At 45.8% G+C, this 23937-nt stretch overlaps 1 long non-coding RNA gene across 2 annotated transcripts in view; it reads right to left on the bottom strand.

The window, feature by feature from the left end:
- Positions 1-1061: 1061 nt before the first annotated feature.
- The window catches only part of LOC123480313 (uncharacterized), a 124109-nt gene continuing 101233 nt past the window's right edge, over positions 1062-23937 (bottom strand). For both annotated transcript variants that reach the window (XR_006656261.3, XR_006656260.3), the window contains exons 2-4: positions 23270-23482; positions 5685-7480; positions 1062-2338 (exon numbers count right to left, since the gene is read on the bottom strand). This is a non-coding gene — a long non-coding RNA (uncharacterized lncRNA). The remainder of the gene's footprint in view (positions 2339-5684; positions 7481-23269; positions 23483-23937) is intronic.

Raw genomic sequence — 23937 nt, 5'->3', positions numbered from 1 at the left:
TTAACCAAAGTCACCCTGGCCAGTAACTGAGCAAGATGGTAGCACAAGGGCTCGGCCATTTCCACCCAACACAGGAGTCTTCTAATGGCAGTATTTTCTCCAGAGCTCGCTGTTGGACTAGCAGAGAGTCTGGCAGGTCTGTGTCATGGTTTCATAGCTCCCTCTACCAATCCTACTTCATCCTCCTTTTTCCTTTCACAAGTGTTACTCCCCAATAAATTTTTTGCCCTCCTTACACCTTCTCAGTGTCCACTTCTGTCAAACCCCCTTCCACTCTCAAAAAGTGAACCCATTTAGATGATAAATTATACGCTCACCCTTGACTTTGCCTCCACCCCACTGCAACCATCATGGCTCCTCCCATGACACAATTACATGCAGTGCACATTTTATCATCTACATCACAGATACAACATGAGACTGCAAAGTCTCTGACTCATTCAAGGCAGGGTCGCATAGAGATGTCATTTTTCCTGATCTATTCATCTGAAAGTGCTCGCTCTGACCAAAATATGAGGTTAATTTGACAAAACTCAGAGAATCCATGGTCAGTCAAATAATCACATCTTTCCTAATTTTTTTAGCCTGTAAAATATACTTATTGTTCTTTAAAAGGGTTCAGGGTTTGGTTTTCAATCAGGCTGCACACTTTTCATCAGTCTGACATCTCTCTCCCCATGTCAAACTGGCTTCAACTACTAATACTTCATGAAATCTGAAAGATTTTTTTAAAAATTTAATTTTGAGGAAGAGAATCCAGTTCTGAGAACAATTTACATTAGTCTGTAATATAAAACAAAATGAGGGCTAATGTTTCATGTTGCTTTGTACACCTTTCTCCTCATGCAGAACCAGGAATGTAATTTTCCTAACTCAGGCAGGCCCTGATGTTACAGAGCGAGGGGGGGTGGGGGGTGGTTCACGATTAATTATTACAGAAAGGATTCCCCCTTTCTGTCTCTGGAGGTTCCTTCCCCCACGCCCACCTGCTAGGTTCGAAATGCCCGCCGCCAGAGGAAAGACGTCTCTCAATGCCAGAGACTGGTGAAAAGGAAAGCAATTGTTTATTTAAAAGTTACACAGACTTAGAGTAATGGCTTAATGTCTTCAATAAGATACTAAAGTCCTTTAGAATACCCACAGATGCACAGTCCTTCCCTCTCCCTGTGCCCAGTCCGGGGTACAGTGTCTCAGGAAAAGAAGTAGAAGTCCGTGGTTCAGGCTCCCGGCACCATCAGCTGGGTGGCTGCTGCAATCTCCAGTTAATCCAAAGCCATGTGGCACCTTCTCATGGCCCACCAGCAAGAGTCCTCTCTCCCCTTTCTTCCTGGCAAAGTCTCTCCTGCTGCCTAAGCCGCGTGGCAAAAAGAAGCACTCCAAAACCTCGTGGTCCTCTTCCTTTCCCTTCAGAACCGCATGGTCCTCTCTTTACTTCACCAAAGCTGCCTGATCCTGGCCCTCTTCCTTTCCCCTCAGAACCTCGTGGTACTCTCCTCTTTTACTTCAGAACCACATGGACCTCTATCTATCTACTTCAGAGCCGCATGGTCTACTCTTTTCTCCCCAAAAACCTTGTGGTCCTCCTACAGTCAGTTACACCTGCCAGCATCTCCGTATTCTTCCAGCTTTACTGGGCTGCCATAGTAAGTCTGGGCAGGTGTGGCCCCATGGCATGGAGCCAATCATCTCCAAGCTCTCACGCAGGCCCTGTAACTAGGGGGTGTTGCTTCCCAGTCCCATCTTGGGTGGAAGTCACTCCCATTCCCCTGGCTCAAAGCATGGCCACAGCTACTTAACATATCTATGAAACCAGTTAAAGGTTATAGATATGTTAAATGACCGTGCCAGCTGTTAGCTGCAAAGCTCTTGCTACCCAAAACAGCTCTGAATGGCCCTGTTCCATGTGTCCCATCCCCCCTGACTCAGGCTTGTGGGGGTGAGGACATCCTACATACATTTTTCTAATATTTTCTGGACACCCCGAGTCCTGGACCCCATCACAAATCCCTTCCTGGGGCCCTCCTCTTGGCTGCACCCTGCTTCACTGATACTGGTGGGCATTGCTCACTCATGCGCACGCACATCTGTTTCTCTCTCTCTCCCTCTCTCTCTCTCCCCCCCAACTCCACTTCCTAGTTTTTAATAAGACAGGTGTCAAATACTCCATTGTAGGAATTTTTCTGATTTACAAATCTGTAGCCTTAGTTCACACCCCCCAGTTCTCTCGTCAGGATGTGTATCGTTTGTTCTGGCTGGAGGCTCTTTACCTACCTCCTAACTCCTCTCAGTCTTCAGCGCCACCTTCATGCCTTCATCTTTGTGGTCCTGAATTTCTAGCCTGCAGGGAGAATGGCAGAGGTCTAAGTTTCTGGATGCACAGTCCTTCTCCACAGCCCTTCCTCAGATACATCCTCTTGATGACTCTTCTCTAGGCCTCCTTTCCCTTGAGCCCCTGTGTCCCCGTCCCCCATCCTGTCTTCACAGTCTGCCCTTCCATCTCCCCTGCCCCTCTGATCATTTAGGCTACTCTCAAGGCAGGTCTAGCCCCACCCCTCCTCTTAGGCCTCCCTTTTCCCCCACAACAGCATGGTGGCTGAATACAATAGATATAATCCAGTAAACTCCACCAAGCCTTTCCCTGTAGGCTATACATCCTGCTGGGTAGCTTCTCTGCCACCCAGGTTATGTTCCTGGGACCCCCAGAAGGCTCAAGTCTGTCTGAGGCCCTGCCCACCAAGACCAGGCAGCGCACAGGTCCAGCCTGCCAGGAAAAGAATGGTCTGGGGGACTGAGGGGGCTTTCCTGCCCCTTAAACTCCCTGTAAGCTCCTTTTCTTGAGGAAATGTAATTCTATTGATGGTTTCCCCAAGACTCAGGGCCTGCCTTGTCCACACCTTGGAACTGACAAGTAATGTCTTCCAGCCCCACCATACTTAGAGCCCAGAGATAGGGCCTGGCACCCTTGCTGCCACCATGCTGGAAGGCATTAAGCCATTAGCAAGAGCTCTCAGGCCAGAGCACAGGAGGGAGGTGGGTTGGGAAGTTGAATGCTCTACTTCCTGCTGTGGTGAAATTACCTCATGAACATGGGGGAATGTTCAAACGTTCCTGCTCCTCTCTTGGCAGGGATTGGCAGTTCTCTCTCACACAGACTTACTTACTTTGCCATCCACTAAGATATTCTTTCTAAGCTTTCTAACCTTTTCTCATTCATTCACTTTTTGTGTAATGTGTTCAATGCCCACTGTATACCAGGCATGGAGTTGAGCATCTTAGCCTCAGGCTTCAGGGTCCAGAATCTAACTACCCTGTTGGCCTCTCAAAGTCTCTTTGTGTCCTTCCTCCCTCCTTCTGATCTTAAATCACTTGCTACAAGCTCATCATGGGACTCCCTATCAGCAGAGCCTGAGAGAATCGTTCTGGAGGAGTGACCACAGCTCAATAATAACACTCATTCGTTTGTTTGTTCATTCATCAAATATTTATTGGGTACTTGTTATGTGCCAGGCACTGTGCTGACACCTGGTATACTGCTGAACAAAACAAACATCACCCCTGCATAGTCCACTGTCTGAGAGAGACATTAAACAAACAGACCCATGAATAAGTTTCTCATCACAAATGGAGAAAAGTACTTGGAAGGAAAATAGTAGGTTGCAAAGGAGAGAGAACAACAGGGTTGGCTGGTTAGGGAAGGTCTCTTGCAGCTGAGACCTGAGGGATGAGCAGGATGTGGTGGCCTCTCACCCCCTATCTGCCTCTAGCAAGGGCCCCTCCTTCCACCATGCACAGGACCCAGAGTGAGGGCCTCCTCCAGCCACTGTCCGAAGCACTCCCTCCTCTCTTCAAAGTCTTCACCTTAACCCAGGGGAAAAGAATTACCCCCAAACTGGGTTTGTGGCATTATTGTCTTTTAAGGAGCCAGTTCTTCACATGCACAGAAGTGTACTCTAGGGCCCAGGAGAATGGACCAGACAGCAGTGGCCATGCTCCCAGGAGCCAGGACCTGCCACACCATCGCAGGGGCTGAGCTTCCAGACAGCGGCTTTGGGATGGCCACATTAAGAATAAATGTGGCAATAAAGTTCCATCAGCCATCTGGAGCAATGGCTTGCTCTCCAGGGCCAGTCGCTCAGTTGCTGATGGCTGCCAATAGATGTGGGCAGAGAGAAGCTCCGAGGGATAGGAAAGGGTGACTGTCTGGGATGGAGGTCAGTTAGAGGGGGACTCCAGCAGAGGCCAGTCTGAGTGGCAGGGCACTAGCATACTCTGGCTAAAGCACTTGGATGAATACTCTTTCGATTTTATGTATGATCCTCAGGAAACATTACAGGTAGTATCATTTAGAAATAGCTTGCTTTTCCTTGGATAAATGTAAAAGATGCATATGAAATATCAGAGATAATGAACAGGAAAGTTCCCTCCTCCTCCCCAGGCTGTTCCCTGGCTCTCTCACCAAGGGCTACATACATCTTTGGGAGTCATTCCAACCTAGTTCAGATTCCCTAATGGCCACTTAACTGGCTGTGTGACCTTGGGACTTACATAAAAGTATGAGCCTCAGTTTCTCAGTAATTCCTCTCTTCTCCAGCTTCTGTTTGGAGGAGATGGGGTATTGAGCCCCACCCACTCCCTCAAGATTCCTTTACTGGGTGGTATCAGTGACCCTTATTTGTACTCCTTCCATGGCTATGGTATTGGCCAAAATGGATGGGGTGCAGTTGAGGCTGACAGTGAGGGAGAAGCACTGAGAACTCTGGCGTCCCCAACCCATTTCAGGTACATCTGCCCTACAGCTATGGGCCCAGTTATTCTTTGTCATGTGCTCCCATCCCCCACCTTGTGAGAATGAATTAACAGGGCACAAACACAGATGTCACTATGATTTATGAAGTAATTAATACACAATTAAGGTGTCTTGGAGCACAATTACACATTTTATTTCAGCCACCTTGCATGGTGATGGCTTGGCTTCGCCACAGTCAGTCTTGCGGACAGCACTTGGCCTGTGGTGGTGAGTGATCCGGAAGCCTGTGTGAGTTTTATGTAAAACCAGGGTGTGGGGCAGACACTGCCTGAGAGGCATAAAGTCAAATGAGCTGCCCTCAAAGGCAGGCAGCCCTAAACCTGCCTTTCCCATATCAGGTCTCTGCGTGGATTCTGCCCCATCCAGTGGGCAGAGAAGCCTCTGGGAAGATCTGCTCACAGGGTCCTAGACCTGGCCAAGAGACCCCAAAGTACACACAGCCTTGGGGGCACTGCCTGTCACTGCCCTAAGTTGCTCTTGTTGCTCACATGGAGCCCTATTTCTAACCTTGCCGCCTGTGTGCTGCACAGAAAGAGGCACCACTAGTCCCCTCCTTCTCTGAGGGCAACAGCTTCCCCAGCACTGAAGCCAACAAGGCTCCCTCTTTCCCCCTCCCCCAATTCCTGTCCATTTACCTGGTTTCCTCCTCTCCAGTGAACTGCCAGGTGACCCTGCTGGGCATGTTCCCATCATCTGTTTGCATTATTACGAAGACCTATCTAGTTATCTCCTAAATATTGCTCAAACCCACCCACTCCAACCCCACTACCACCACTACTTATCTTAGAACATATTAATGGCTTCCCATTGACCTTACACCAGCCTATGAGCTACCCACTCCCACCTCAAACCCATGGCAATCCACCCATCCCCTTACCTACGATACGGCCTTGCCCTCCTCTTCAGCCTCCTGGTGAACCTCTCTCCTGGTCACTCTGTGTGCCAAATTAGACATAAATACTCACCTATGCTAGGCCAACTCAACTCCTCCTGTCTCCTTTGATTTATTGCCCCACCCTTACCTACCCTTACTACCCATCCCACCCAGCTCCCTTCTTCCACTAGCCCAGGTTGATGTTCTCACCAATCACTCCTTTCACCATCCCAAATCTAAACCCATCAGTGAGAACCCAGTTTTGGAGTTCCTCTTCCAAGACACCTTCCCTGGTTAATCTGGCCCCTACTGATCTCTCCCATCCTGACCACATCCAAGGCCTCAGTGCCTACATACAGTGTCAGCACTATGCTTTTTTGTTGTTGTTTAGCTTGATTTTTATTTTTATTTTTTTTCACTTGCTGGCTGTACTCGATTGTGTGGTATCATGGCATAGAGGGTGAACACAGCTCCCAGGTTGAGGAAAACCTGGGATCACATCCTGGCTTTTCTAATACTTACTGGCTATATGACCTTAAGTAAGTCATTTGAACTCTCTGTACCTTTTTCTGTATCTATAAAATGGGGAATCATTGTTCTGAAGAACAAATAAGCTTAAGTGCTTAGCATCGTGCTTGGTATGGTAAATGCTCAGTGAAAATTAGCTTTTACTACCCTGCATTTATGTGTGCACACACAGATACACACGATCATTATAATGAGATTTTTAAATGCCACAAAGGCAAGGACCCATTCAAGAATGCCTCAAACCTAGAGAGAAGCTATCACTCAGAAACTATTCCTCTGGCTCCCACATTGGCACTAACCCCATCTCTCACATCAAGGTTTCCTTCTTTTTCTCCCATTGAAACTCCAGTCTTAAGCATCCATCTAAAGCTGATATCCCAAACTCCCTGAAAAGTGTACCTCTGTATAGTTCCAGGTTGAGAGCAGAGATGGGAATAGAGGTGCCAGGTAAAATATAGGATGCTTGTGCAATAGTTGGGACATACTTATACATAAAAAAGTATTGTATATGTGAAATTCAAATTTAACAGGGCATCCTGTATTTTTACTTGCTAAGTTTGGGAACCATAGGTGGGAACGTCTCAGGGACCTGCAGCCATGGAGCACTGTCTCACTTCTCCCATTGAGAAATTCCACTGCAACCAAATTGGTTTCCAGGGCCCTCCCATGCAGACCTGGGATTATGTTTATTATGGCCAACTCAATTCTTCAATAAACACTTGTAAATTCAAATAAACAGAAAAACCCACATAATGTTTTTAAAAGGCTTCCATTCTCTCCACTTCCAGCCCTAATGAGTCCCTGCCTTTATCACACATACCTGGAGGAAAAATAAAATGATTGATGGGGGAGGGGTGGCTACAACAATCTTTAAGATCCCGTCCAATTTTTGACCTTGCATGTAGAATGTGAGTGAAATGCTCACTGGTACCTTGTATATCCAAAACCATCCTGTCTGGTAATATAGATTATAATTCTTTCCTTTTTCTGTTAGTAAATATTATTTCCATGGTCTTCTTTCTGGCTTCTGCTATTGCAAATGAGTCTAAAGATCTTTCATTTGGAAATTACCCACTTTTTCCATCAACAGCCTATAAAATTTTCTCTTTTTCTTTGGAACTTAACAATGCCACCTGAGCGATGTCTAGAATATGTCTATTTGCAACTATCCTGGAACCTTTGGCAAGCTCTTCCATACTCAAGACCACGTCTTTCTTCAGTCAGGAAATGTTTCTTCTGTTGTTTCTTAATTTTTTTTCTTTTATTCATTCCTGAGAGAGGGGAAGGGAGGAAGAAAGGGAGGGAGAGAAACATCAACATGAGAGAGAAATATTGATCGGTTGCCTCCTGTACACGCCCCAACTAGGGACTGAAACCCTGGGGACTGAGCCCATAACCCAGGCATGTGCCCTGACTGGGAACTGAACCCACGACTTTTTGGTCTGCAGGATAACGCCCAACCAACTGAGCCACACCAGCCAGGGTTCTTTCTTGAATTTTACTTCTCCATCTACCCTTCTAGCATCCCTGATTCATTTGTTTTTTCTTCATATTATATTTCTTGGCTATATTTCTTAGCGTTGTGCCCATGATCTCCACATCTGTATATTTTTATCCCGTTTGTGAGCTGCTTCTCCCATATGATCATCCAGAACACTAATTTGGTTCCCAGCAGTGATCAGCCTTTTACAGTTTGCCTATCAATTTTTTAAATTAAGAAATTGTTTTTGGTTGTTTTAGAAAATCAACATTTTCACTAGTTTTCCTTGAGAGTTCTTCCTTCTATTCTCCTAAATCTCTCTTCTGCTTCATTATTTTGTTCTAACTCAGTAAACGCCACCTGTTCTAGTTGTTTCCTAAATTCCTTGAAGTGGCTGATGACTTTTCTTTTTCTACTCATGACTACATGTTCCCTGAGCATTCAGACAGTTCAGGTTGTTGAAGGTCTCTTGAGCCAGAAGGCGTCAGAAAGATGCAGGATTTTTGCCTCCTAACAGGCTGGCAGTGAGTTGTCCAATGATTACCAGCCCCTTCTCCACAGTGCGGGAAGGAAGCAGCTCTGCCTCATGTGTCCCCTCTTACAGGACAGAGTGACCCTGAAGGCAGCAGTTCCAGAGACCACATGTATCTGGCCACCAGTACAGCAGCTCTCTCAGTGTCCATCTGGCCCTCTCAGCAGCTAGGCCTCTCAGGGGTATGGACTTCCCTGTCTTTGACCCCGTCACTATGCCCTACCTGAACCAAACTCCCAGTATTACCACCTGCTTTGGACTCACCAGCAGGCCCACTCACCACTCCTTTAGTCCAAGGAGCAGATTACTTATGGAAAGGGCCTAGAGGCCATGAGGCTGGAGGCTATCCTCAGGAAACCAGCTTTCCGCAATATCTACTGTAAATATACAATACTACTGTTCTAAGACTTCCTCATTATTGTCTTGGAAAAAAACATAATTCCTCTGGGATGGCTGAGTTAATAGCTTTGTCCAGGGTAGTATGGGAGAATAGGAAACGATCTGAGTTTGGAATCAGAAGACTTGGGTTTGAGATCCAACTCTAAGCATTTTGTAAATGTTGAAGTGTATATATCACCGTGAGTTATCTCTGTGATCATATTGCTAAACAAGACTGATTCCAGGCCTGGGTCCTGAGCAAGGCCCTCCCAGAGCTCTTCTGGGCAGCAGATATTTTTCCGCACAACACTCCACTCAAACTCTTTGGGGAAAGGGAACTATGATAAATCAAAGACTAAATAACAATAGCAGAGGCTACACCATATTTTCATAGCATGTTTATGAGGATATCATATGGAACAGAGCTAAAGGGCTTACTCAAGTCAGGATATTTTACGTCTATTGCTTTTGCCTTATCTTCCAAACCTGTCATTCTGACATTGGAGGAAATTAAATTGGTCTGATGTGGTTGGTTCCCTGCACAGTCACATTGGTTTTCATCCAGTGTGCTCTGGTTTTCTGGTATTTGTAAATTAATTATTGAATGATTTGTTGCAATATCTCTCGCAGGATAATAATGCTTGTCACAGCGCATGACATGTATAATATGTTTTTCAGTTTCTTGGCAACGTGTGCTAGTAAATGTAAATTATTACTGTTGGCCTCTACCAAAGGTGTCAGATGACTGGGCATGAGGATGAGTGGAGAGGTTGGGCTCTCCCTCTGAGTACGATATCCCACTCATCAAGAACTCCCTCTGAAAAAGCAAGCTATAAAAATAATCCTTATCTCCATCTAATTTGTAAGATATAGCCGCCGTTTTCTTCTTCCTTCCTTTTTGTTACTCACTCCTTTGAAAGTTCACCAGGTAATGCACATGTCCAGGAAATATTCATTCAGAGTAAAAAAACCTTTGAGCACACCTGATCATTTGACCCAAGCAAGATGTGGGAAGTCTCTACCATGCCCCCAAATATGTCATTTTCAGGGATACTAGAAGCCACAGCCAGGGCTCCAGGGTCCAATTACTAACTACAGATAGTTTGTGGCAACTTTTGGAGGTCTGTTTTGAAAGAGAGATATAGAAGTCAAGACAATGAGGTCTCAGGCTCAATGTCCTCTTGGCTGGCTGGGACAAGTCACAAATTCTATCAGGGTCTCACCTGTCAACTGAAAGGACTTGACAAGATGTCCTCTGATGGTACTTCCAGAGAACAGTTCAGCTTGATACTAGGTTGTTAGAACACAGACATGGCAGGCGCAGTCTTAGACCAAAGGAGAACCAGATTCTCAGACTATTGACCTGAAAGCCTATATAGATGGCTATAAAGCCTGGTGGGAAGCCCTGTGAATTTAGCCAAGAATGGCAGCAGGGATAAATTCCAGCAAAATTTTGAATTAGACAGTGGAGGGTCTTTGGTGCTGCTACTCCCTGCCATCCCCATTTGTTGGTGGTTCTCTCTTCCTCCTTTCCTCACTTTAGGAATTTAGTGCCTTCTTATTATTCCTGATGGCCCATGAAACTCCCAAATAATATGTCTTCTCCCAGCAATGTTTACTGCTAACATCTTTCACAATCCACCTCCAACCATCAAACTTACCTGTTCTCTATCCTATCAGAAGATCTGCTTAGTTATTCAAACTCATCAGGAAAACAAAATTGAAAATATATATGGCCAATAATATCTTATTGCTTCACATTCTAACTGAGAACATTGGGAACATGCAAACAGAGGTCATTTTAGCAAAGTGGTTCAGGTACTCCTATAAGTACTCAGAGCTCACCAGGACAATTGTAAGCTATCTTATTTATCTTACGGCTCATCCTCCCACCAAAGGAAGAGGGATGGCATGGCATTAAAAAGATGACCAAAACTGAAAACTTGCCCCCTTAGAATTGAGAAAATGCTTGACTCTGCTTTGAGTTCTGGGTCCCATATACTGGGGATGGCATGATTAGGTTAACAGTAACCATCTCTCTCAGTCTCAGGCATTTGGAGCCCCAAGGAGCTGCAGGTGGCATGATGCACAAGCCCAACAGGACAGGAATTTAATTCAATTGTTGCCACTTATGCACTAGGTGACTTCAGACAAGAGTCTTTAGGCTCTTCTAGAAAGGCTCTTCTCTCAGACACTGGCTTTTAAGCTGTAAATATGGGAACTGACCAGTGGGTCTCTTGAGGTCTCTTTAACTCTTACATGATGTAGTTCTCACCTTCACTTCTCTCCTCCTGGGTAAAGAGGTTATAGTGTTGTTATCATCAAAGGGTTGCAGGATTGGGGGATAGTTATTTAGCATCTGCTATTCCTGCTGGCTAACGATAAAGTCTTTTACTCCAGATGTCCATTGTACTTTCTATCAGAAGGATGCATCCTAGTCTTTAAGAGTTGGCTACTGCCCAGATTCACTTCCAAGCCTCAAGTCAAGCATCCTCTCCTAGCAGCACTTTGAAATGTAAAATAAATGTTTGTTTTGTTGGGTTTATTTAGCGACCAACCTATATGTGGAGGAGCACAGCCTAGATGTTGCTTTTGGAGATGTGCTGTGCATCCTTAATGGCCTCAGCATTCCCACCAGAGGAGGTGTCACCTTCACAACCCAAATTCAGCTGAAATTTGCAAGCTAATCAGATAGAACAATGTCCCTGTACACAGCATGTGCTCAGTCCAATTTTCATAGCTTCCCTGTCCCAGACCCTGTGGACCCATAAACTTCCCTGTGGCCCATAAACCAACACAGTCCAACCAAACATCTGCCAATCACCCCACCAATAGCCCCAGCATTCCATAGCAAAGGGAGTGGCCATGAGGTCTTCACAGAAAAGAACTCACTGAATGATTTCTAGAGGAGTCAGAAATTTCTGGTTCCAATTTAGCTCTGAGATTTACAAACTAGGCACTTAACCTCCCTGTGCTTCAGATTTCTTTTATGCGAAGGAGGGGTACTAACATCTGCCTTGCCTTTTGCAAGAATCAACTCAGGTGACAGATGCAAATGAAAGAACCTTGTAAACCAGGGATCTTTGTGAAGGGGGCATCATAATTTTCAGAGAACTATTTGAAAATACACATATCAAACTCCATTCCCCACCCTTTAGAAATCTAATTCCCCAAGTCCAGGGTAGTACCTGTCCATATGTATTCTGAAAATTTTCCCAAAAGATTCTGATCCACACTGCCCTGTTGTGTGTTGCGCAGATATTCATAGGATGTAGGTTCCATTCCAAACTGATATCTAGGTGACTCTGAAGGGAAAGTGTGGATATGAACTCAAAGAATCACAAGGAATAATCCATCTTGGGGAAAGGATCCTGGCCCCACGATCCCTGAGAGGAAGCTGAGCCATCTGTCCAGTTGGGAACAAAGCTAGATCGAGGCACATAAAAACAACTGAGTCCAGGGTGATGCTTATTGTGATGAGACAGCATGGATGCCCCAAGCTAGATTGTTACCAATGATAACATGTAATTACCAGGGCCCTCTGAGTTTTCTACTTTTCTTACTACCTTACCCCATGTTGATCAAATCAGGCCTTGACATTCAGGCTCCCAAAACAAGTTTTTTCACTAAAATTCAGTGGTCAGAACAGGAAGCCAAATGTACCTCCTTTCATTCCTCTAGCTCTTCCCATCCCTAGTCCTCAGGATGGGACTCCACAATGCAGACATATGGGTGCAATGAATTAACCACTTCACAGATGTTAGGCATGCTACTGGGCTCCCAGATTACTCTCCAAGGGAAGCATTAAAAACTGAATCTTCCTACCTGACTGAGCTCTCTGAACCTCCATCCTGATGTCATAGATGACTGGGAGTCAGCCACCAGCCAATCACAGCTCAATAATAGAGTTTAATCCCAGACGCTGGACTCTTGACTATTGTTCACATTAGTAAGTAATAAATCTCTAGCCTACTCCTACTTGCTCATATTCAGATATGCACAACCCAACACAAAGCCCTTGACAGCTATCATATATATACAGCATGGTCTTTAGACATCTTCCTATACATAGGTCCCTTGAAACTTGAGTACCATGGATGGTAAATATGTCACTACACAGGCCATGCTTACATGTAATATATCTTCTATAGCAGTTTTCAAGAACAGTCTCGAAGCTTGGACATTTCTCCCATTAAAAAGTGGAGTCTATATCTTTCCACTGGAATCTGCACAAACATTTGCAGCTTCAATCAGTAGAGTATGGTAGAAGTGATGCTATATGACTTCCTAGCTAGGTGAGAAAAGGCCATGCTGCTTCCACTGGGATCCCTTGGAACACTCAGTATGGGGCAAGCCAGCTTTCATGGAAGGAATCCAACTACCCTGAGATCACCATGCTGGAGAGATCACATGTGGGCACTCTAGCTGAGAGCCCTCACTGAGCTCCCAGGCAACAGTGAGCACCAAACGCAGCCGTGTGCGTGAGCCACCTTGGATATGCAGCTTTATTAAGGCTTCAGATTATGCCAGCCCCTCTTGTTCTGATAGTAACCACATCTAGACCCCATAAAAGAACCACGCTGCCAAACTCTTCCTGAATTCCTGCCCCACAAAGTTATGAATGAAATTAAGTGGTTAAGTTACTAAGTTTTGGGGTAAGTTGTCACACAGCAATAATAAGTGAAATACCTTCTAATTCCAATTTTTAAAAAATACAATGGTGAATACGAGTGTTGGGCATGTGCTCAGATTACTTGATCTTATCACAGCCAGGCACTCTCATACTCAACGAATGGGAATTGAAGTTGGTAAACCTTCCTAGAAACAATTTTGACAACACCCCGCTGGAGCTTTAAAACACATATATCCTTTGACCTCTCAAATGCATTCTAGAAGTCTGCTCTGACGAACTGATTATAGATATACACAAAGAATTATCTGAATCAGCTGTCAGAATGCTTGTTAGTGTTTATCTATAATAGCAAAACATTGGGAATAATCCAAGTCTCTCACTGACAGATTGGTTAAATAGCTGTAATACATTCACACGAAAAAATAGTTTATACCTGCTTAAAACCACGCTTTTGAAGTATATGTGATAACGTACTATTTATGGCTTATTGGTAAGTAAAAATTGGGATTACAAATGGTATTTTCCTTATATTTAAAATATATGTATCTAGAAATGAAAATCCTAAATTATAAAAGTGATGTCTAAATATTAGTATGGCTCTCAGTTTTTATTAATTTTATTCTACATTTCTTACATTTTCTGTAATCAACACGCGCTACTTTCCAAATAAGGAAAAAAAGATATTTTAAAGAGAAAAAAATGTGATGCCTAAACTGCCAAGAATGTGAGAAGAGCCTGTGTACCCAAGCGCCAGCTACTTCTAGAGGGCTAATGGATCACAGCTCCAGGACTAAGGCATGGTCCCCAATGCCTCACTGTTTAGGACAATGAGTGTCTAACCATCCTGGTAGATGAAACAAAGTGAGGTCTGTGGAGGAGGAAGAAGAGCAGGTAGAGCTGGGAACTGGAGACTTTGGAATGAATATCAGAAACCAAAAGTTAAAGGTGAGCTAGAAAAAGAAACTATGATGAAGAACCTCTAATCTTTTGTTCAACTAAAGCCCCCTGAGCCTTGGCCGCATCACTACAAGTAGAAGGTAACATCCCACGTACAGTTTGCTATAGAACTATGAAAGCTAGCCACTAAGTATGGTGGCCAGGGGGTGGGATGGGGTGAAAGGAGCTTGAGTAAGAGCCATTGATTGCCAGCCCCTGAGGTCTCCATGAGGACTTGCATCAGCAAAATACAGGCTCTAGCACTGCACTGTCCAATATGGTAACCACTGCCCACATGAGCTATTTAAATTTAGATAAATTAAAAGTAAATAACATTTAAAATTCAGTTCTGTCACACTAGCCATATTTCAAGTGGTTAATGATTATCGTATTGGACAGATCAGAAAAGGACTATTCCATCACTGCAGAAAACTTTCTAATGAGCGGCACCGCCCTAGGGAATTGCTCGACCTGGTTTGTTAGATTTCTACAGTGACGGTGATGCCTGATGGAAAAATAGAACTAGAAGTCACAGACCAGTTAAAGCCTAACTCTCACACTTATCAAACCTTGTGAAACCTTGGACAATTATTAACCTTCCTGAGTCTCGGTTTGTTTATCCATCAAGTAGAAATAATAATATCTACCTCAAAGAGTCACAATAAAGATTAAATGATACAAAGAGAACAAACCACTAGATCAGAGCTTACACTCAGCAAGTGCTCAAAAAGCAGTAACTATTATACTAATGAGGATCCATGGGATTCCTCCAACAGCATCTCAGAATATCCAAACCAACCAAATTGTCTGAGAAATCAGGAACCTTCGCATCAAGAATCACCCTGAAAATAAGAGGCTCTGACTTTCCTCAAGGTTTTTTTAAGGTCACTTGGTCTCACACCTAATGTAAGCTCAATCTGATAATCACCTAAAGAAGCAGGCAGAAGATGGCCAGGAGCTCTGTAGACCATCATTCCTCCCCACAGCAGGACCTCTTGCCCCCTTTTGCAGATGGGGAGACTGGGGCTCATCAAGGTTATCAGTTGTGCTTCTGGGACTGAGGTGCCCCCACATCCCCTGTCACCTGCTAAAATGTCTTAGTGACAGTGGCATTCAGGAGACTTTCTGAATCACAGTCTAAGCCTCTTTGGTGTGGACTAGCTTGTCAGGGAAGACAAAAGGAGATTAGCCTCTTCATCTCAAGGGACTGGGCAGCAGGACCACAGCTATTCCCATGGAAGGATGAACTCATGCAAGCTGTCAAGGATTAGGCAGAAGACCCAAAACCACACCCAGGCATTACTTAGTGTGGGAAGAAAAGAGAAACAGAACGCACAGCTTGTGGAAATGGAAATGGAGTCAGGTGTCCACTCCAATGTGGATTGAGCACCAACCTCAGGAAGGAGGAATGAGGGAGGATTGGACTTCCAGGGGCAGACAGCAAGTATAAACACGAACACTCTTGCCGTTCAGCTCCTACATAAAGCACATTTACAGAGTAAGAGAGCCAATTTCAGCATGACAGGAGTAGACATAAAAAGGATATGTGGAACTGTATGCCTCTTTCCCAGCATGGCATAACCACGTTATAACTAGAAAAAGTGCTCAAATGGGTGTGGTGGCTAATTAACAGTGGCCTTCTTTAAAAAGAGAGCTCTTCTTATTTTTATGGACATGCTGAACATAACTAGCAGGATTTAAAATCAGGCTCTCCTCGCTCGTTTATTTTTCCCTATAACTTGAACCGTGTTTTCCCTGGGTTCCAAACTAATGAAATGCTTATTTAGAAGCTGTAACCATCTGTGGCTGGTGCTGCTGTGTTCGTTTCTGGTTCCTGCCTGCGGGTTGATGAGGTTCTGGGGCATGGGGAATTTGCCAGAATGCCCCAGTGTGGGTAGCCCAGTTGTGTGGGAAGGGATCACTGGGAAGAAAGGACAGGCACCAGTGCTCCTTGGCTCCAAAGGGTCTGGCTCCTGGCTACTCTGGCGGGAAATACTGATAGCAGGCACACTGGCGGCCTTGCGGGCTGCTGTGGCGTGTTAAACTACACAGGGAACTGGAAGCCTCACTCTGGCACTGCTGTCTCTACCCAGCCACAGGCATAGACTCTGCATGCTAGTGACCCAAGAGGTACTACTTCCACCTGCCCCCCACCTTACTATCTTCTTCCCTATAGGGGAAAATGCAGACATGTGATGCTTCGTCCTTGCTGTTTTATTGTTTACTCAGGGATGGTTTTCCTCCATTTACCCATGTGATTTTTAAAAATCAGATACATTACATTCCCCTCAATTAATAAAGTCGGCACCAGGACCTACCTGCTATTACTGCTCCTTGCACACTCCTCTGATAACCAGTCCCCTTCCCCTGGCATCCCAACACCTGTGTCTGTCCACAGTGATAACAGGTATAAACAGCTAGCAGAACATTGAAGCCACCCCCTTGGATAAGTCCTGAGGATGGCAAGCTCCTCATTAACAATGTCCTTGCAACAGTCTAACCTGCTGGACCCCCTGTCCTAGCCCACCTCAGCCCACAAGATTTTCTTATTTCTGCTCATTTTTCTCCCTTCCCAGTTCCAGACTCTGAATGATAGCAACAAACATCAACTCTCTTAGTGTGCTTTCATGTCCCCTTCCCTCCCACAGCCTTTCTGAATGCCACACCCTCAATTGCATGTGCCTGGCATTGTCTCAGCCATTCATCCTTCCGCTCTGGCTCCATGAGGACCAGAGCCCTGCCTGTGCTGGGCTCATGCATCCCCACACCTGGCAAAGATGCCTGACAAGTATTTGTCGGACAGATGAATGCCTATATAAGAGGAGACAGCCATGCAAACAACCAATAAAGCACAATGTGATCAGTGCTATAAAAAACTTGAGTACAAAGTCCTTTGGGAACTCAGAAAAGAGAGCAATTAATTCCGCCTGGGTAGGATGCATTCCAGGCAGAGGGCTCCAAGCATGCAAAGGCATGACAGTGTCTAAGAGCAGGGAGGCTGGTTCAGTGGCCAGCTCTGCTGTCTGTGTTTTTGCTCAACAACAAAGCTCTGAGGCTACAGAAGGGCTGGCCACAAATGCCTCTATGTGAGGTCAATGTGGACCCTGGTCCAAGTAGGCCTGCCTTCCTGAGAAGTACAGATGCCAGTCCCTGAGCTCTGCTCTGTGCAGTCTCCTGAGATAGGCTTTGGGGATGCAAGGATGAATTAGCCCTCAAGAAGTTCAGTGCCAAGTGATGGAGAAAGACTGGATGGGCAATTACAGGACAGCGTGTATAGTATAGTAACGCCTGATGGTTCTGCCACCTCTGGGCACCTAAACCACACTGGCTCCAACTGCTATGAGCTCTGAGATGGCAGAAATGACCAGAAATAGGAGATCAAGACAAGTTTAGGGAGCTGATGTTTTGAGGGCATACACTCAAGACACTGGTTTGTTGTTAGAAAGGCTGAGACAGCCAGAAAAGAGATGGAGGACATGCCAAGAAGAGTTCAGGTCCCACTGCCACCAGGAATGGCTTCTGATGTTCTGGGGGGTTCCCTCACCCCAAGGCAAAATGTGCCACGGGGGATGACCTCATCTTTGGCAGGAAGGCAGGCACTTCTGTCAGGCAGCAGGTGACCTCATCCAACTCCCCTACCCTTCCACCCACAATAGTTCTCTCCTTCATCCTTCTTCCTGATCTTGTCCCTCTTGATAAAAGAGGCAAAGTAAAAAGCAAAACAGAAGAGAAAACGAGTCTGAAGAAAAGATAAAGACAAACAAAGAAATGAAAGAGAGGAGAGAGGTGATAACAGGGTAAAGGCCACTTAGTACTAAACCAGTGACATAGCTTGGCTTTTCCAAGGGCACAGCTCAAGTCTAGAGACCCCGGCTCCAGAGCCAGGCTGGCAGAGGGCATTCCCTAGAACCTGCTGAAAGGTGGAGAGGGCTAAGGTCTTCAACCTCACAGGCCTCCCTCTCAATGCAAGTGACCCTGAGCCCAGAGTGCAGGCCAGCTAGGAAGGGGACTTGATGACCAGAGCCTGCCTTGGATTTTTCCCCTCATCAGGAGCCCACCCTGCACCTGAGTACTAGGCAGGTTACTGATCTCACCTGACTCTGAGGAAGGGCATGGGAGGACTAAGAGGCCTAACAGTTTACTGACTTGTCTTCTGCTTCTGATGGTCCTGCTCTTCAAATTGCTTCAGTTCAAACTCCTTGTGATTTTTCTGGGCTGCTGGGAGGACAGCGTATTGATTCTGTGTTTTGATAAGGTCAGCAGTGATCAGCTCTGACAGTTAAGCGGATGGTCTGCCCCCTTCCCCCACCACTGGATGTGGTTCCACATACAGAAAAGGATGGGAAGAAACAAAGATGGGAGGAGGAGGAGACGTCCTTTGTCTCACTGCTTCTGAAAACCTCTTTAAGGCCCGTCAGCAGAAGTGGGCTCCTCTTGGGTTGCAGTCTGGGAGAGGCAGTAAAGGCACACTTGATCTGTTCCAGGTGCAGTCACTTTCCTGTCCCTCTCTGCATTCCTGCCCTGCAGCTTTCTCTGCTAGATGGTGACACACTTTCCTCCAAAGAACCAAATAAGTTCTGCATAACAGCGGCCAACACCCAATGACCCTGATTAATGATAAGAACTTGTAGGATTGTTCAGACTTAGATGACTAAGAGCATACAGAGGGCCCCTCTAAGGTTTCACACAGTTTATTTGACCTTGAGGAGAAAATTGCTTGGATCAGTCTCACTTTGCTGAGGCCACGGGAAGAAAGGCTGCTTGGAGCTCTCTCTCTAAGAAGAGTCCATAGCTCCTAATCCAACCCTGCCAGGCAAAGGCTGACTTTCCTTGGAGGCCTCCCAAGTAGTATACAAACACTATGTCTATGTGTGTGTGAATATTTTCTCAAGAGAAAGGATCCAGAACTTTCATAAAATTCTCCAAAATACCCATGATCCAAGAAAGATGACAATTTATTATTCTATAGAATCCTTTCAAAGATCCTTTAGAATGTGCCAGGCTCCTAAAACCACATCCCAGTTGGCAGTGCCATGGGCATGCTCAAATCTGCCAGCTAGCCAAAGTTCCCCTGAGCTAACCTAAGGCCCCACCACCTCCCAGAACTCCCTGCACTCTCCCCATACCCTGCTTCTCTTCCCCTGCCGCAATCTGAGTAACTAGAGTTATACAGCATTTTACTGCCCAAATTAGCTCTCAGAAGCTGGCACAGAGCCCTCAAAATAGTCTGAGGGCAGGGCATCCTGGGAGTAGGTATGGGTACAGCTATCTTGGACTCTCCCCCCTACCCCAAGTGGTGAACACATTCTCCATAGACTTAGCTGCCAGGAACCTGTCAGATCCTCATTTAGGAAATATGTCCTGGGTCCAAAAATCAGGCAAAGGGACAGAAATGGTCAACAGGCACAAAGATCTGCACTTTTGGTCTCTAGCTTCATCAATTTAAAATATCAACTCCAAGATGTCACCCCATTTCTTTCCAGACAAAATGTATTATCCACTCTATAAGATGTAGCAGATTAGGAAAGCCAGAAAGGATGGGCATGTCCTTCCAAGTAGACTCTCTGGGATAGCCAATCTAGAAACTGAAAACATTTCTCTTCCACTTATTGTTCAGCTTTTATTTAAAGGGAAAGTCCCTGAATGGAATTGAGAGTGTTCAGGTTGTTTTAAGGGCATCTTTCCTTTCTGTGACACAGTGAGCCTGCTCTCCATTTTTCCAAGCTCAAGAGAGAAACTCTGCTTGCCAACACTTGAGTGATTTCACCTCTAGCGTTTCCATGGTAATGCACATCCCTGCACAGCCTGGAGAAAAAAGGTGCAGCTCCAAGTGATGAATATGAAGGAAGCTCAGCAGCCTCCCTGGGCCTGGGGGGCTCTCCTGGAGGTGCTGGGCTGCATAAAGCATTGGGTCCACATGGGCTCAGACTCAGGTAGCCCAAGATGGACTTCTCCTACCTAGAAGTGTATAGATTTATTCCTAGAAAGCTTGGCTGGCAGGGGCTCCAGGGACTAGGGAGGGGAAAAGCCAGTTGTCCAAGAAATATACACAGAGCATCTGCAACAGAGTAAGCTCTAAGCAGCATGCTGACTAGAATTGTACAGGGTCTGTGTGGCCCCTGGAGTCTATGGGAGACCTCAGTCTAGCTCTTGGCCCAGCTAACCCCAGGCCACCTACAGGCTGCCTTTACATTGCCCAAACTCAGCTAGAAAACAAAAATAGAACAAAATAATTCCTCAAGAAGCTAACAATGACCTCTGCTACCTGGTGAGCTCAGAGGCTAAGGTAGGGTTGGGGTGTGGACACCCCACTTCCCTTCTATCAGACAATAATAGTAATTAAGCTTCCATTTGCTGAGCACTTGCAATGCGCCAGGCACCGCACTAAATGCAATTCATACATTCTCTTACTTGATCTTCACAGTAAAGGCAACAATATGGGATAGGTAGTATTATTGTCTCATTTCACAGATAAAGACACTGGGGCTCAGAGAGGTTAACTGACTTGCCCAAGGCCACCCAGGTCACTGGTCACTTCTGGGACCAAATGGTAGAGTCAGGATTTGAACTCAAGCCGTCTCAACTTAGAGTCCAATATTGGGCATGTTCCCAGGCCTCTGTGTGGGGGACTAGGATGGCCCCAACCCAAAAGTGAAAAACGACATACTGATATTCAGATCTCACATTTGTTCAGCCTTCCATTGTTAGCAATAACAAATACAGCTTCCACTTCTTCAGCACCTTCTATGTACTAAACATTTTATATACTGGACTTAATCTGTACTGCACAGAATCTAGTAAGACAGGTGTCAATAGTCCCACATTTCCTTTGAGGAAACTGAGGCCCTGAGAGATTGTTTGCCCAAAGTCCGATGAGTGTCAGAGTCTGCATTTGAACCCAGTTCTGACTCCAAAACCAGGGCTTCTGCACAATGCTACACTTTTCACATTTCATTTAATCCATACTTAGCAGATTCTAGGTTGAGTTCTCCAACTTTGGCAGAAATCCAGGAGCCTAAGTAGGATGGGGAAGCTAAAGGCAACACCTCCCCTTTTACTGCCACCTGCCTGGTCACAGTTAGCTGGCTCCCATAGGTGCAACATATCTCTATCACAGCCTCATCATTCCTTCTCCTCTTTAACCAATGGTAATTGAATGCCTACTGTGTGCCGATTCTGTGAGGCACCAGGGACACAAAGAACAAAAGGCCCTGTCCCTGAGTTCCCCTCAGTGCTAGTCCCTGGATATGACTCTGACATGCAGGCTCTCATTGAATTCTCACAATAATTCTGAGGGGCAGACCCCATAATCATACTCATTTCTTCAGAAAGGAAACTGAGGCTTGGCATGGCTTATCAATTAGTCCACAGGGTCACACAGTGAGTAAAGGGGAAATCAGGACAGGAACCCAGGGCAGCAACCAGGGCCAGCCTGACTTCAGAGACTGAGGCCATGTGACCTACTATGTTTGGCTAGGCAGCAAGGGCTATGTGCCATGTGAACACTGAGAAGGGAGCAATTCTGTCCAGGGCTTCAGGAGCAAGGTCAATGGAGGAGAGGGCTTTGGTGCACCAAACACCAGGAGCAACTAACAGCAGGGATTCCTTAACAGCAGTCCATAGGCTCCTATGGTTAATGGGTAAACCTCCCGGACTCTACAAACCACCTGAAATGAGACCAAAAAATACACACGTATGGGAACTGTTCCTTTTTCACGGGAGAATAACAATCATTTTGTTGGATTCTTAAAAGGTTTCTGATCCGCCAAAATAGATAAAGGACCAGTGCCTTAAACTGATGCATTTGGTCAAGGGGTGACTGATGGAAAACAGCTATTCCTTTGACCAGTATAGGTGTAATGCATTCGGTCTCACAAAGGATCAACATTCACAAAGCTGCTCCATCAAGCCTAAACCTTCCCAGTCTGTCTCCTGGACCTCCTCTTCTTAATGCATCTGAGACTGGAATTGGTGGGAGCTGCCAACACAGGAGGGCAGGGAGAGAAGCATCTCTCTTTTCAGACCAGGAAGTAACCATTCTCTGCTGTTTTTTATCAACATCTGCACCCTGGACAGTTCTTCCTTTGGGGTCCTAGGTTGCCTCCTCCTGTGTTTTGATGCATTTCAAGCTGCAAACCTAATGTTCCTTGCTTTCTGATCAGAGCCATTAAGGGATTGACTCATTCAGAAAGGCTTGTGCCTGAAGCACTTGGTGGATGATGTACACTGCAAAGATGGACAAATTAAGGCCTTGCAGGGGTTAAACAGTCTGGGAAGATGAAGTGGCAACAGCAACCTCCACTGCAGACCTGATTTCAAATCCCTCCCACCAATAACGGCCTGGCCGAGTTATGCCAAGTTCCCAGGAATGCAGGGTCAGACTGCTTAGGCAGGAGAATCAAAGCATTTTCCAGATGGTTCTGTTTGAACTGTGCTCTGCTTACTGCCTGTGTACACATTTACAAGGCCAGTCAGACCCAATGCCATCGTCCAATTAGCACATGCCCATATCCAGCACCCCCCGGGCTAAACTGAAACAAGCAGGATGAGATCAAACTCTAGTCCCACTACTCTAGAAGATGTCCAGAGGCAGATGAGGAGGCAGAATTACCTGCTGCAGGCAGCTGACAATGTCACTGTAGGCCAGAAACCCCAGCAAAGGCAGAGGCTTGATACTCCACCAGGACGTCATTACTGCGCCTCTTCTCTGGGCTTGGCATGGCAATGAGCCAGGCCTCAGGGAGTCAGAGATGAAAGACAATCTCTCTTCTGAACAAGCGCACAGTCTAGTGGGAGTTGCAGCCCGGTAAAAAGGCAATTATAACACAGCGAGATAAGGGCAGTGATAGAGTGAAGCATGGGAGACTGAGAACGCACAAGAGCTGCGCTTAACTCAGCTAGACATGTGTCAGGGAAGGCTTCCTGCAGGAGGTGATGCATGCACCAATTCTTGAGGAGGAATCAGGAATTAGCAGAGGGAGTCCGTTATTGAACAGGCAAGTTGCTCAATGTGATCAGAGCAGGGAGGGAGGGGGGATATGTGGGCAGGACAAATGAGGGGACTAGAAATGCAGGTGGCTTCCTAAGCCAGTGATACTCACACTTCAGCATGCATTGCCTGCAGCGCTTGTTCAACAGTCTGGGAAGGTGAGGCTGCAGCAGCAACCTCCATTACAGAGCTTCTGATTCAGTGGATGTAGGCTGGGGTCTGAGAATTCACGTTTCTCTTAAGTTCCCAGCTGATGCTGATGCTGATGTTCCAGGGACTGCTCTTGGAGATCCTCTTCACACCATTTTGAGATGTTTGGATTTATCTTGAGGGATGAAGGGAAAGCTATTAAAAGGGTTGATTAGGAGAAGGATAACAGATTTGTATTTTAAGGTTACTGTGACCACAGATTCAAGGATGGATCGAATGTGATGGGATTAGGGACAGAAAGATTAGTCAGCAGGTGATTGCGGTGATTCAGGTCAGAACAAAATCAGCTCCAGCAATAATAGAGTCAGTGGTTATATAAGAGATCCTGGGGGCCTAGAGATTTGCTGTGAGTGGCAACAGAGGAATCAAGAACAGAACCAGGGTTTCTTCCCTGGTCTGTGTGGCTCAGCTGGTTAACCTAGTATCTTCCTGTAGACCAAAAGACCGGGGGTTTGATTCCCAGTCAGGGCACATACCCAGGTTGCGGGTTCAATCCCTGGTTGGGGCACATACAAGAAAGCAATCAATCAATGTTTCTCGTGCGCACTCTCTCTCTCTCTCTCTCTCTCT

This window comes from Desmodus rotundus, chromosome 8 (genome assembly GCF_022682495.2).
Source record: "Desmodus rotundus isolate HL8 chromosome 8, HLdesRot8A.1, whole genome shotgun sequence".
Classification (NCBI taxonomy): domain Eukaryota; kingdom Metazoa; phylum Chordata; class Mammalia; order Chiroptera; family Phyllostomidae; genus Desmodus; species Desmodus rotundus.
Note: the sequence above shows the minus strand (reverse complement) of the source record. Positions and strands in the feature narration are given on the sequence as shown.